Here is a 13631-nt window from a genome sequence, read left to right on the forward strand (position 1 = left end):
TGGTCTTGGGGCTGGCGGAGAGTCTTGGCGGACGCGCTATAAGACTGCCAGCGGGGCTAGTGGGAGACGTCCCCTGGAACCCCTGGGTGGGGCTGTCCTCGAGATTGGGTAGAGGGGGTTTGAGTCCCCTGGTAAGTGGTGAGATGTCATCCCATTCACTGAGACCTAATTTTGTCTTTGTGGCCACTTGTTTGTCTTGTTTAGTGTGTGTGTTCGTTTTATGTTTTCTGAGGTAGGGAAGATTTGGGTGAGTGTGACAGGCTCACTCTGCAGACTCTGGATTCAGTTTGCTGAATGAGAACAGCACAGAGATTCAAAAGACTAATTAGTGAATTGCCTTGCTAGATAAGCAAGCTCTGGGAAAATTAAGCCCAACAAAGGTACCTAGTTTAAAAGAAATACTGTCTTAAATTTTTGTTTAAAACCTTTAGAAAGTGTACGTACAACTGATTTTGATTTTTGCGCGCTTTAAGATCTGTGTGTTTTGTGTGTGTTTGTGAACGTGTTCAAAGATAAAAAATTGTCAGCATGCTGTAACAATTGGGTGAGTTTTAATTTAAAAATTCAAAAGGTTATGAGGTTTGGACATTACCAAAAATTTTAAAAATCTTCACATTGTTTTAAATGGCTTTTTAAAAGGTTCTTTAACTTGCAAATTAGAAAATCTGGTATTTTAAAAACTAATATTTTAAAATGCATAAGACTGTTTATACTGTAATCAAGTTATCTGGCTTAACAAAAATGCATTGGCAGTTTGGCATTTAATTCCCTTGGCTAAAATTTGGGATAAATATTAGAAATTTAAATGTAAAAGTTAGTTTAACACTGTCAAAGAAGTTACCTGTTCTGTCTATCTAAAACTATATTTCATTTGAGAACCAAGAGAAGAGATGGGGAAAAACTTAGAAACCAACAGAAGACCTATCTTTAGAGGTGAAGGGTGAACAAGCAGAAGTGCAGTTCAGCTGGTCATGCAGTGGGACAGGCCCTGGGAGGAGTCCACCCATGGTGAGGCAAGCTGGCACAAACGCAGTTCATCTAACCCTAAAGAGTCAGATTGAGTGTGTGGCCATTCCATAGGAGGGGCCAAGTGGCCCATCGTTGTTCTGTCTCTTTTCCCTGCAGATAGACACTGAAAACATGATGGTTAAAATGAGTGGTGTGATGATCTGATTAGTACTGGAAAAACTTTCCCTTGGATGTGTTAACATTAAAATTAGGAAGGCCTTAAAAAGAGGGCAAAAAGTTATTTGTATAATGTGGCTTACTTTCAATTATGTTCTACAATTAGGATGTTTTTAAAAGTTATAAAGATGTTAAATCTAGCTTTGTGGTATAGTAAAGGTGACTGTAATTCTTGCATTAAGGAAAATTGTCATTTGAGTTTAAAAATCTTAATGTGTGTCTGTTTTAAAACAAGCAGCCAAGAGGCAATGAGTGACACTTGGCCTCAAGATTTCAAGGGATCTTTTCAAAATGCAAATGAAAACTAAAGTATAAAATATTAAAGGTGATTAATAAGAGGTTTAAAAAAATAGGGAATGGATTTTTGGATATATAGTTTAAATGTAAAATCATTCTTGACATTGGCCTCAATGTGCAAAAAAAAAAAAAAAAATAGGATTATCAAAATGATTGCTATTCTAGTTTGCTCTTATAGGTTTTTTAAGTTTCCAGCAAGCCCAAAGCAAAGCACAGAGGATTCCTACAGTTTGTCAGATGTAACTTTGACTCTTAATAAGTGTCAGGTAAGTGCATGCTTAAAAGCTACTTCTATGTTGACCACCTTGTTGCTTTTAATTGGAGTAAAATGGCCTTTTGTAAGACTCATTGATCTGCTAACTGGTTCAAAGCCAGCCCGGGCACAAAAAGGTCCCTGCGAGACTGTCACCTCTACTCAGCCAGCAGAGTGCTGAAAGAGCAAGCAGAAATGCTTTGGGACTCACAGTGGCAGAGTACTAGCCCTGGACTGAAGAGTCAGGGGACAGTACTCAAGCCCCAAGCTGGAGACTCAAAGTGGCAGAGTGCTAGCCTTAAGCTGTAGAGCTGAGGGACAGTGCTCAGGCCCCAAGTTCAAGTCCAGCGACCAGCTAAAGGAAAATGCCAATGAGGCATTTATCCAGTGTAGCGAAGACACTCCTGGGACGAAAGCAATGGAGGAGCATCCAGAGGCAGTAAGCCACTGCTTGGATGGCAGAAATGTCAGATCCTAGAGTCATTTGTGCGTGGCCCTTCAAAACTGATCAGAGCCGGGAGGTCATAGGAAGATAGTTTGGAAGCATGCCTAATGTTCATGACTACCTTGTAAGGGACAGGAACTTGCCAGTCCTCTGTGATAGTAAAAAGCTAATGTTATAAAATGTGGGAGATAGCTTAAATCTTAACCCCTTTATGTGCCAAAAGCTCTAATTGGCAGTAATATTGAGCTGACACCAGTAACATGAAATTCATCTTCTCAGGAAAAAGTTTGTAAACCTGAGAGTGTGTTTCTATTGATATCTGTCTAAAGGCCTGCAAAGGTAACTCAGGCATTGTGTTAGGGTCACTAGAGATCACATTCCTAAGTCATCTAAAAAGATGCTTTTTGCAAACCAGAGTGCTAAACAAGCTACACTGCTATAGCTGGAGAAAATGTCTGTGCAGTTGTCAAAAGTTAAATATTGTTCTTAATGACATCTAACCCTGATAGCCTCTTTGTAAAATAGGCTAAGGTTATAGGTTCTTGGCTAGGTAAGATCAACGCCCCTAAAGTCAGCTTGAAGAAGTTACAGAAGATGGACCTTCGCCCTTCTACCCCCATTTTAAGATCAAGGGTCTAGAGTCAGTTTTGGAAAAATGAGGCGAAATAGATAAAATAATTTTTTTAGAAAAAGGCATAAAGAATAGTGTTAACAGCTGTAGGTGTGCAAGTGTGGAGACTGCATTTGTCAGAGATGGTTACAAGACTAAGCCTTCTGTGTCTATTTATAAAAAAAAAAAAAATCTGGTTAGTAAAAAAGTTATTTTGGTAAATTGTCCTGGGCTATTGCCTAAATGTTCTTAGAAACCAACGAAGTCACGGCCTGCCAAGCCTATGTATTACTTGCATCCTTAACCAGTCTGTGTAGGAATTTACAGCCCAGCATGAGGTGTGACAGTCCCTTGGAGCCACTGAGAGACCCAGCTGTTGCGGTTGCTGCTGCTGTTGCTGCATACCTTAATGGGTAAAGTTCAACGGCGGCCTGACAGTCACCTGGAGGAACTCCTGCTTGATTCCATCACCTGAATCTGCTTCCTGGTTGAAAGCTGCTAAATCTAAGATCTTGTGGGACATTCTTTTGGGTGATATCCAGAAATCCTCTCTATTCCCACAGTGGATATTGGGGACAAGGATATCACTGGCTTGCTTGTCTTAGGCACTTCAGTGCATAGTGACTGAAAATCCACTCTAGGGTCACAGCCTAGTTTGACTCTGATATGGTAATAACCTGAGTGTGTTATCAACAGAGGTAATACTCTTAGCCTTAAAATCTAGCAAGCTTCTGCATCATGGTGGTGCCTTAAGGCTGTTCTAAGATAAAGGTTCCGCAAGCCAAAGGAAAATTGGGCAGTTTTAAACTACAGCCACAAAGATGGACAAGAGATTGTAAAGAAAGAGGGTGGTAAAGAAAGCCTTGGGAAAGGAATTGTAAAGAAAGAAGGAAGTAAAGAAAGCCTTGGAAAGAGAATTGGGGAAATTTGAAAAGTAAGGATTGTCTTTAAGACAAACCTCAGAAAGTTTAAGTATGTCGCAAATGGTATGAGTATGTCTTAAAATTGGAGCTTACAAGGACAGCTGGTATAAAATTGATACACGGAGTCAGGACTGGTGAAAATTAAAAAAAAAAAAAAAAAAAAAAAAGGGGCAAATGCCACGCCGACCCCAGTAGAGTCTGCTTAGCATGGGAAACCATCTATCAGACCATGATAGGGGCCTCGAGACCTATCTCTGAGTTTTGGGACTTCACCGAAGTCTACCTCAGAGAATGGGGCTTTACAGAAACCTATCTCCAAGTTTTGGGACTTCACCGAAGTCTACCTCGGAGAATAGGGCTTCTAAGAGGCCTACTCCTGGGAAAAGGCTGGCAAAAACCCCTGGAAAAGATGTGTTTCTGCCTATCTTTTCCTCATAAGAGTGCCTATTAATCTTTTACTGTTTCTACTGCTCATTGTACTTACTCATTGTCAACGTTCCCTTATTCAAAGCTCTTTCTTAAGAGTGTTGACGACTCCAATATCTGATGAGTGTCTTAAAAATATGACTAACTCACCAGAGTTAAGTGCTACCCTGAAACCCCTCTTATGGAGGCTAGTAGACAAGTTATAAGTAAATATAAAAGTATTGGGGGTTTCACAAAGTCACTCCAGAAGGAATTGTAAAATTTACAAAAAGTTGTAGGTGCGGCTAGAACAGAAAGAATGTATGGCAATTGCTGAGATAACTACTTAGGAGAAAGAACTTCCTCATTTACTAAGAGACTTGCTAAATCTAAGTCTCCTTGGTGCTTACTATTAAAGAAGGAACAGGAAAGATCTTAATGGGACAGTTAAGGCCTCTATAGAAAAAAGTAGTGGTTAATTGGTGACAATCATCGAAACCAATTGTATTTCTTAAAAATAGAGGTAAAGCTGGAAACAAGTGCCTATCAGGCGACCAGTTGGTGACCACCCAAGGACGAAGCCCTGCAGCAAGGTTGTGTAACCTTTTGCCCTTTCAGGCGACCAGCTGGTGACCGCCCAAGAATGAAGCCCTGCAGCAAGATTATGTAACCTTTTGCCCTTTCTTATGGAGACTTTTGATATAAAAGTTTGTTATCCTCTGCATTAAATCGCACTCAGCACTCAGCACTCAGCATCCACTCCTAATGTGTGTGAGTTGTCTGTTTGCCATCTCCCCGTCCTATTCCAGGTTCCTCCCCTAGGTATCCTCCATCGTCCCGACAGAACCCGGTCCGCGGCAGCAAGGGATCTGAGGACTGCTCAGCAGCAGTGCTCTGGGAAGGTACCAGTTCTTACCCTGGCATTTTGGGAGCTCCCTTGAAATGGGCAAGAGCACTTGCTGCTGCTCTTCCAACATCTCTGTGGCTCTGGAAAACCAGACTGTTCTACCTCAGATGTGTTACTTTGATCTACAGGACCAAATGTGGCTTCAAACTTTCTCTGTCTCCTCTAGGTGATCATCACCTTCAACTGTCTCTCCTTTTCCTCCCAGGTAGTTGCTTCATCTCCACATCCTTTGATTTCTGCTTTGGATCAACCTGTGGCTTTCACACCAAACCCTTCCAATTTCTCATCTTCCTCTCTAGGTGTGAATTGGGCACAGCAAGCTACATGTAACTTCTATATCTATTTATCAAGATTAACTCTGGAATCCAAGGTAGTACTAGGCAACTGAGAACATGGGTAGCATCTTAAATACTCCCCTCCCAATCACTGCTCATTGACAAACGTGCAAATGTGCTGTGATCAGTCTCTACATTTCCATTACGACAGTACAAATAGTTTCCATCAAACAATTTAGTTTATTTACAAAATTCCAGACCAGTCTTGGGCTCTGCCCTAGATCTTCCTGTTCTGAAGGCACTGAGTACCCCTAGATACAACTCAGACCTAATGACATGGGTGAATAGAAATATTGGTGAGTATTGCTTAGCGTTCTGAAGTTGCGCTAAATTGTTGTCATGTTATGGCTGCAGTCTAATCAATGTCCTTTCCTGATCTTCACCACATCTCTTTATTTGGTATTAGTAGCAGGTGGGAAGATCTAAGAAGCTCACCTAGAGTTTGGGCCTGGGTTTAAAACCTCCATTTTGTGATCATAAAAACTCCATCACTTCCTGAAACTAGATTTAAGAGGAAGCAAGGAAGTTGGTTTAGGAATTCAAAAACTTATAAATACTTCATAGATTAATATCTGAAATCTTCCCTTCCCCCCTCAGAATATTATTTCCCATCCGTGTAGACATCAATAAACTCTTTTCTCCTGGAGCGTTTGAGTGTGGCACATCATCTGCTTCTTATGTGTACTGCTTTACACAGGGAGATTTTTCTCCTAAGCTTAAAATGACTTCAGTGCTTGGTGTACTGTGCAATAGGCTAAACATGCCTACTCATTTGTTCACACCCCTAAGTAGAACTGTCAAGGACTAAGGACTAGTCAGGGCTCACTTGTTGTCAGTGGTATTGCTCTGAGGAATTGCTGTCAATGTTGCCCACAGTGCCTAGGCTAAGGCCTCTCAGAAAGGCTCCAAATTCAACCTGCATGAGTCTCTGTGTTAATCACCATAGAGCAACTATGTTCCACAGTCTGTGACTCACTCACTTCTGTGGATATATGCACATGAGGTCTCAAGAAGAGAGTTCCCTGGAAGGAAGGTCCTGGAATGCAAAACATCTACTAGACAATGGAAACCTGCGGTTGGGTGTTCTTAATATGCAATGAAGTAACAAGAAAGAAAGACACACTGTTAAACCCTAAAGCAAAGGGTCAGAAGGACTGAGGGGAAGGGAGTCCCATGATCTGGAATATAAATGAAACTTACAAGCCCCTTCAGGCTCTGACTTTCTAGGTTGAAAGGAATGTAACAGGCAGACTGAGTTTCTAAGAACTCAGTGTCTAGGCTATATGGCTCATTCAGAAATTCTTTTCCTTCCTCCTGTGTTCTGAGAGCAACAGTTAGTGCAGTGCTTCTGTCTCCTAGAGGCAATCATTCTCTTCACACAATGCTTAAAGTAAACCATGGATGGAAATCTGTTAGTAAATCAAAAATATGAAGTAGCACACAGTGCTTCCCCTGAATTCCTGGCCCTAAAAATTCCCAATTCTGAGCACAGAATGATCATGGGTGAGTGCTAACAACCTCAACTGAATAGTGAATTTTGAACACTTTTCCCAAGTCACATACAGTCCAGTACAATAGTTGCCACCTATAATCCTGCTTATTAAGACAGGAAAGTCTAAGATATTGAGTCCCAAAGTGGAAACTGGGCCAAGGAAAGACAATTTATCATTGCTAGAAAGGAGGAACACTTAAATAGGAGAATGTTTCTCTGACCCCGGATATGGGTAGTCATTTCAACAGTTTTCAAATTGTGGCTCATCAGCAGAGACTACCAAGGCAAATCTCACTAAAACTAATTCTAAAACATATGAAAATAAAAAATAAACTATTTGGATTTAATTACTAACATCTTTTCTAAAGTGTGTGTGTGTTTGTGTGTGTGTGTGTGTGTGTGTGTGTGTGTGTGTGTGTGTGTGTGTGGTGTCAGATTTTGTATGGGATAGCATTGGTTGTTAAAAAAACAACGTATTGGCAGTGTCCTTCATGTTCCCCATTCAAGACTAGTGGCATTCTAACTCTACCACTTGAAACACACAAGTCTGCTGGTTATCTGGAGATCAACATGTAATGGATATGCCAATCTAGGTTGGTTTCAAACTGTGGTTTTAAGATCTCACTTTCTGGATTAGGTACGCTATAAGAGTGAGCTTCAATGCTCAACCCAGTATTTCCAGTCAGTTACTTACCCTTTCTGAATCTCAGCTTCTTCCTGTGTGGAAATAGAAAAGAAATACTTTCTGGACCTTAGAATCTGGTGGGAATTATGAATTGTTGCTTGAAGTATAAGTGTTTGGGATGTGTGGACAGACCTTGACACTCTCATAAAACTACTGATGTTTATATTGAAATGAATTCCAGGAATTGGAAACAAGAGGGATTTTTTTGTTCTTTTTTATCCATTTTTGGGCAATGAGGAATCCACAGAAGTTCATGGAGAACAGGGAAACAAATGCAGCGATGGTTCTCTGTATATATTATTTTTACAATGAACTATACCATTTGTGACAGGGACAGGAGGGAAAAGCAGAGAGAGAGAGCAAAGGAAGTGATGAGACTGTCCAATAAGAAATGAACTCATTACGTGACTTACAAAATAGTGACCCATGTATACACTATCTTAACAATAACAATTTTAAAAATTAGGGTTGATGATTCTCTCCTCTGGTTTTTGTTAGAGGCCCTTAAGACTCAGACCCATCTGTGGAGTTTTTAAAGGTTAATTTATATGATAATTAATATAGAGCCAGAATCTCTTAAGAAATATTATAAAAAGTACTCCATTCTTAGTAACTGTTTATGTTTGAGTGCAGATTCTCTATGTTGTTGGCAGAGCTCTTTTTTTTTTTTACTTTTTTTCAGTAATTGTCAGGTGTTGAAATCCTTCTTAAAGCTTTGGGACAGAGGTATATTATGTCTTGACACCCTGCCCCTAAGTAACATGATAATCAACATTTGAAATTAATGTTTTTGATTTGAGTTTTATTTATTTATTTTTTGTTGCTGGTGGTGAACTCTGGGCCTAGTTGCTGTCCCTCAGCTTTTCAGCCGAAGGCTAGTGCTCTACTACTTGAGCCACAGCACCTCTTCTGGCCTTTTCTGCTTTACATGGTGCTTAAGAATCCAACCCAGGGCCTCATGCATGCAAGGTAAGCAGTCTATTACTGAGGCACCTTCCCAGTCCCTACAAGTGGTATTTTTGTGCATGGATTTATCAAGCAAATCTATTGAGCAAATATATTCCTTTGCCACTAGACATATTCAAAATTATGAATTATCTGATATTTTAACAAATAAAACTGCTGTCATTGTTACCAGTAATTGTTTGTCTCCTCCTGCCAAAATCACAAAGGAGGGTATTTTAAACTAAAACTACAAAAAATTCAAGATCTTGATGCTAACAAGAGAATTAAAGAGAAATTTCAAAATGGTTTTTCATCATGAATACAGAGCTCAAAGGTCTTATAATACATATTTCTGAATGCAAATTAAAGGGGAAAATCAACTAGGAAATAAAATTTATATTAATTGTTAATTTTTAAAGAGGAAAATATGATCACTGATGGCAGACTAAAGACAAAGTAATACTAGAGCCGTATATGCTCAATAAGAAGCTTTTATTGAAAAATTGAGCTGGAAAGTGCACATCAGGCAAAGGCAAGCAGTCGGAGCCTACCATCAACAAAGAAACACCACAATATATATCTCAGAAAAAGGACACAAGTTCAGAACAACGCTCATCATCTGTATCTGTGATTTCAATAATACATGTACACTCCCCTACACACACACATACATACACACACAGGAATGTATACAACAGCTCCATCTACTCACAAACATCCACTCAACATGAATCAAAGATCTTCCTGTAATATTTGAAATTTAAAAGTTTTAAGTATTGTAAATAATTAATAACAGATGCACAAGCAATAATTTCTGAATAGCACTCTGCTATGGAAATGAGAAATCATTATTATTATGACTACCTAAAACATCTCTGAATCTGGAAAGAATTAAACAGACAATCTGCATTTTGGGACCATATTTCTTCCAGCTATTCTGCAAAGGATTAATGAAATGATACTTATAAGACCCAAAAATTAAATACTAAATTAATAATGAATACATGAGTAAGTAAAGTGAAAGACACTGATCAGAGAGACCTATGCTGCCTTCAGCTCTCAGTCAGCCACACACTGTGGCACCCTTGATGCTACCTGGGGCACACAGTTGGCTTTCCCAGAGCAGTGGCCATGCTGGGGTTGGAGCTAGGGGTGGGGGTGAGGAGAGGAGGGTAGGACAAGGGGGAGGCTGCACTGGGGTTGGTGCTGGGGGTGGTGGTGAGGGGAAGGTAGACCCCAACAGAGGCTGGTGAGGGGAGGAAGGAGGGGCAGGTCAGTGGCTCAGGCAGCAGCCACCCCTATGATAGCTAGGTCTGGGGAGTGTCTTTGAGGTGGGATGTTTGGGACAGATCCCCTGCAGTCTGGCAGTCTAGTGAGGAGAGGAAGGAGTCTCAAGTGCTGGCAAAGCAGACAATGAGAAAGGAGACAACCAGTGGATGAAGAATTTCAACAACAAAGGCGGGAACTTGGAGGCAAACTCTGGGGGTGTGGAGGGTGGACGCCACAGGATTCAAGCTGCAGTGTCCCTCTTTTGACGCCTGCTGGAAGTTTGTGAGGGGCAGATCCAATGCTGTGGGCTCAGTCTATGACTGGTCTCGGACCTGGCACCAGGAATGGCCAGCACAGCCTTGGCCTGCCCCACAGAGCAGTGTCTGGGAGGCCATGCAGAGCGGTGTGGAGGAAACATTCTTGGCTGGTGCTGTTCCAGCCCAGCCAGGACAACGGCCACTGGGGACGTTCCACCTGTAGATCTGGACTTCTGCCATTGACAAGACTAGGTGTGTCCTCTGGGGACCAGCATGGTGGCTGTCATGTGTGAGCTGGGAACTTCCTTAGCTTGCCTTAGGATTCTCCATAGAAAGGCCCATTCACTCCTGTTCCTCTTCCACCTTCTGGATTCCAGCTGTCCTCCTGCCTCCTGCCACATCCAAGTACAGTGTCAACTCCATGCCATTGAGAGGTCATTATGGAGATGCTCACAGGGCTTCCAACAACTGGTTCGCCATGCATGCAAGGCTCATGGTGTGCCATCCTCCAGACAAAGTGTACACCTATTTCACCTTGGCCACCCATGCCTATGGGACCACGAACTTCATTCTTACACAGAAAGCCAGGGATACACAAGGCTGTGCTGCAGTCTAAGGCATCCTTTCCCTCCTCCTGCTCAAGTGTATGGTGGCTGTGGAGCCAACTGCACTATCATGTTTGATTATCTGATAGCAAGAGGAAAAAAGCTTCGTTGTCCCAGATACAGCTGCTCCTGGATTTCTATGTGTACATGAGGTGTGTGTGTGTGTGTGTGTGTGTGTGTGTGTGTGTGTGTGTGTGTGTGTGTGTGTGTGTGTGTGTGTGTGTGTGGTGTGAAAGAAACAGACACACCTGAATTTTAGGGTAAAACCCTTCTTCCCTTCAGCATTGAGATTTTGTATCTAGTGGTTTTCCCCCCTCCACAAATTCTTAGTCAACGTTCTAAAGTTGTCCTTCTGTATACTTTTATCCCTTCATCTTCTTGATGATCAGATTCCTATGGTCTGCTTGTGAACTTCACCATTTGCTTGATGAAGTTGGTGTCTTTTTAAAACATCATTTATGAAGTCTTTTGATCTCTTTAAATGCAATTTGTGCTGTGTTAATGTATTTTACTTTGCCCAATTGTTAGGGCCTACGCAGTGACTGTTATTTGAGATTAGCTTAGCACTAATATGAGATACTATCCTTTCAATCTACTTTTCTAGTGAAAGAAGTTCAACATCTTTATTGAAATAAATGCCTGGGTGTAAACAAACAAACAAACAAAAAAACAGTGTTATAAATGTACAATCACTTGATTTTAGTAAATTGTGCATCACTGTAATAATTTTTTAACTAATGTTAATAGTTGGAATGGGAAAAAATCACAAATTATAAAACTTAAAATTTGTCAAATACCAAAAAGGACACTGATCAGGAATGAAGTACAAATGTAAATGTTTAATAAATAAATGAAATATTTGAAATTCTTATCCACATATCAAAAAATTACTGAGCTCCAATCTTACACATCAGAATATTTATAACCACTCAAACAAATAAACACAAATCCTGGAGAGGTTGAAATTAATCAGGAACTGTGGTTAGTTGTGTGGCAATTGTAAACTAGTGCAAGCCATATGGAGCTCAGAATGGAGATTTACAAAATACCAAAAAAAACCCACATATTTTATTGACCTTTACAAATAACTTGGATACATATTGAAGGAATATGATTCAACATGAACATCCGTGTTTATGGCAGCAGTATTCATAACAACCAAGATCTGCAATCAGCCTAGGTGTACCAGTAAAGGGAATAAAGAAAATGTGCTGTTCATAGCTATAAACATATTCTCAGATATAAGAGAAGTGAATTCTTCTACTGTTTCAATGCAACGTATTTTTGGATATACACCTAATACTAATTTCATGGGCTTTTATGGCATTATGCTTTTGCTTTTGTGAGGAACATCCCTATTGATTTTCAGAGAAGTTACAACAGGTTAAGGATATCCTATAATAGATGAATATTAGACCAAAATTTAAATATATTAGTGAACACATACAGGACGATCATATATAGTTTATAATTTGAAGCAATGTTAAGAAGGCAACAATTGGGAAAAAGATAATGCTAGAATCTTAATAAGAAATTATCTTGAAAAGGTAAATGAAGAAAGTATAAAATAAGATACATCAGAAACTGTTGAATGGTAGAAGATGGATGAATGTTAGAAAAACATTCATCTGCATGGTCAAGTTGAATGAAGTATATGCATATTTGGTGTACCCTGATGAAACTCATTCCAAAACATAAAATACACTTAAAATGTTTATGAAAAGACAAAACACGATCTGTATTTTGTATATGTAATAGCAGGAATTCACAGAAGGATCAGAACTGTGAAGGAGAGAGAATATGGCCAAAAATGTTGATGTGATTGAAGATATCTGTGTTTGTGTGGGAAGGGAGGAAAGAAGATGAAGAAAACATATGGGGTGCTGATCAAGATATATTTTCACATATACAGACACGGAAAAATACGAAAAATGTGCAACTGATTTGTGTTAATTTAACAAAACATTTTGCTCAAATTTTAAAAAATGAAACTATAAAAATAATACTTAATAATATCAAATAAGTACGTCATGGAAGAAAATTTACCATAGAAAGATTTTCCTCATAATTTGTTTAATTTCATAACAAATGGATTAAAATAAAATATAGTTATATCTGAAGATGTTAACACTGTCAGATATCATTGATAGAATCCAACAAAGAAAAGTAACAAAAAAGTAGAGAGTAAGAACAACCTGTGCTTAGGATGAAGATACTCAGTAGAAGTTTGTGAGGAAAGAATGTGCTTTCTTTTCCTTATCAACTTAGATCTAGGACACCTAGCTTTTAAAAGAACACTTGTAGTCAGAACAATAGAGTGACTAATTTAGACAGTTATTTATTATGTTTATTCTCTAATCTTATGATGTGATTCCCGAATTACGTGAGTGATCCTAGAAGATTTTGTGACCTCATTTTTACCCAGAATTTCTAATTCCTCCCACTGGGCATGGTTTTTCTACTACTATCATTTTTCCTTGTTTATGAACTCAACTCCTGTAAATCTTTTTGTTCATAAGAGATGGAGAAATGTGAGGGTGGCCTGGAGTCTGTGCTAACTTTCACTCCAGCTTAGAGGATCTAGTGAAGGACTTCCACCTAGGCCTCAGAATCAGATATTAATTGATCTCTTTTGAAATGGAGAAACTCACTCCCTCAGGCAGAATCTGTTATTCCTTGACTTTCTCTGAAGAGATTTGGAACTAGGGCACAATTCAGAGGATGAGCTTTCCCACCACCCACCACAGCCTTGACAGAAGGAACAGATCCAAAACTGATAGTGGTTTCAGTTCCCACAGGACCTCGTCAGGGACCTTCTGGTGGGAATAGAAACTGGACAAAGTCTAAGATGGAGATTAACTGAGACTGGGCCTAAGATGGACACTAAAGAATTTCCCTTTCTTCGACTATAAGTGAGTTGTTTAGTGAGACATGACACCTTCCTTCATATCAGAAAATGCAGTAGGTTAATTGTGTTACTGCCACTTTGTAGGAGGTCATTTTCCTCGAAGGAGAAGG

The sequence above is a fragment of the Dipodomys merriami genome, unplaced genomic scaffold (genome assembly GCF_024711535.1).
Source record: "Dipodomys merriami isolate MVZ:Mamm:240054 unplaced genomic scaffold, mDipMer1.0.p SCAF_47, whole genome shotgun sequence".
NCBI lineage: Eukaryota > Metazoa > Chordata > Mammalia > Rodentia > Heteromyidae > Dipodomys > Dipodomys merriami.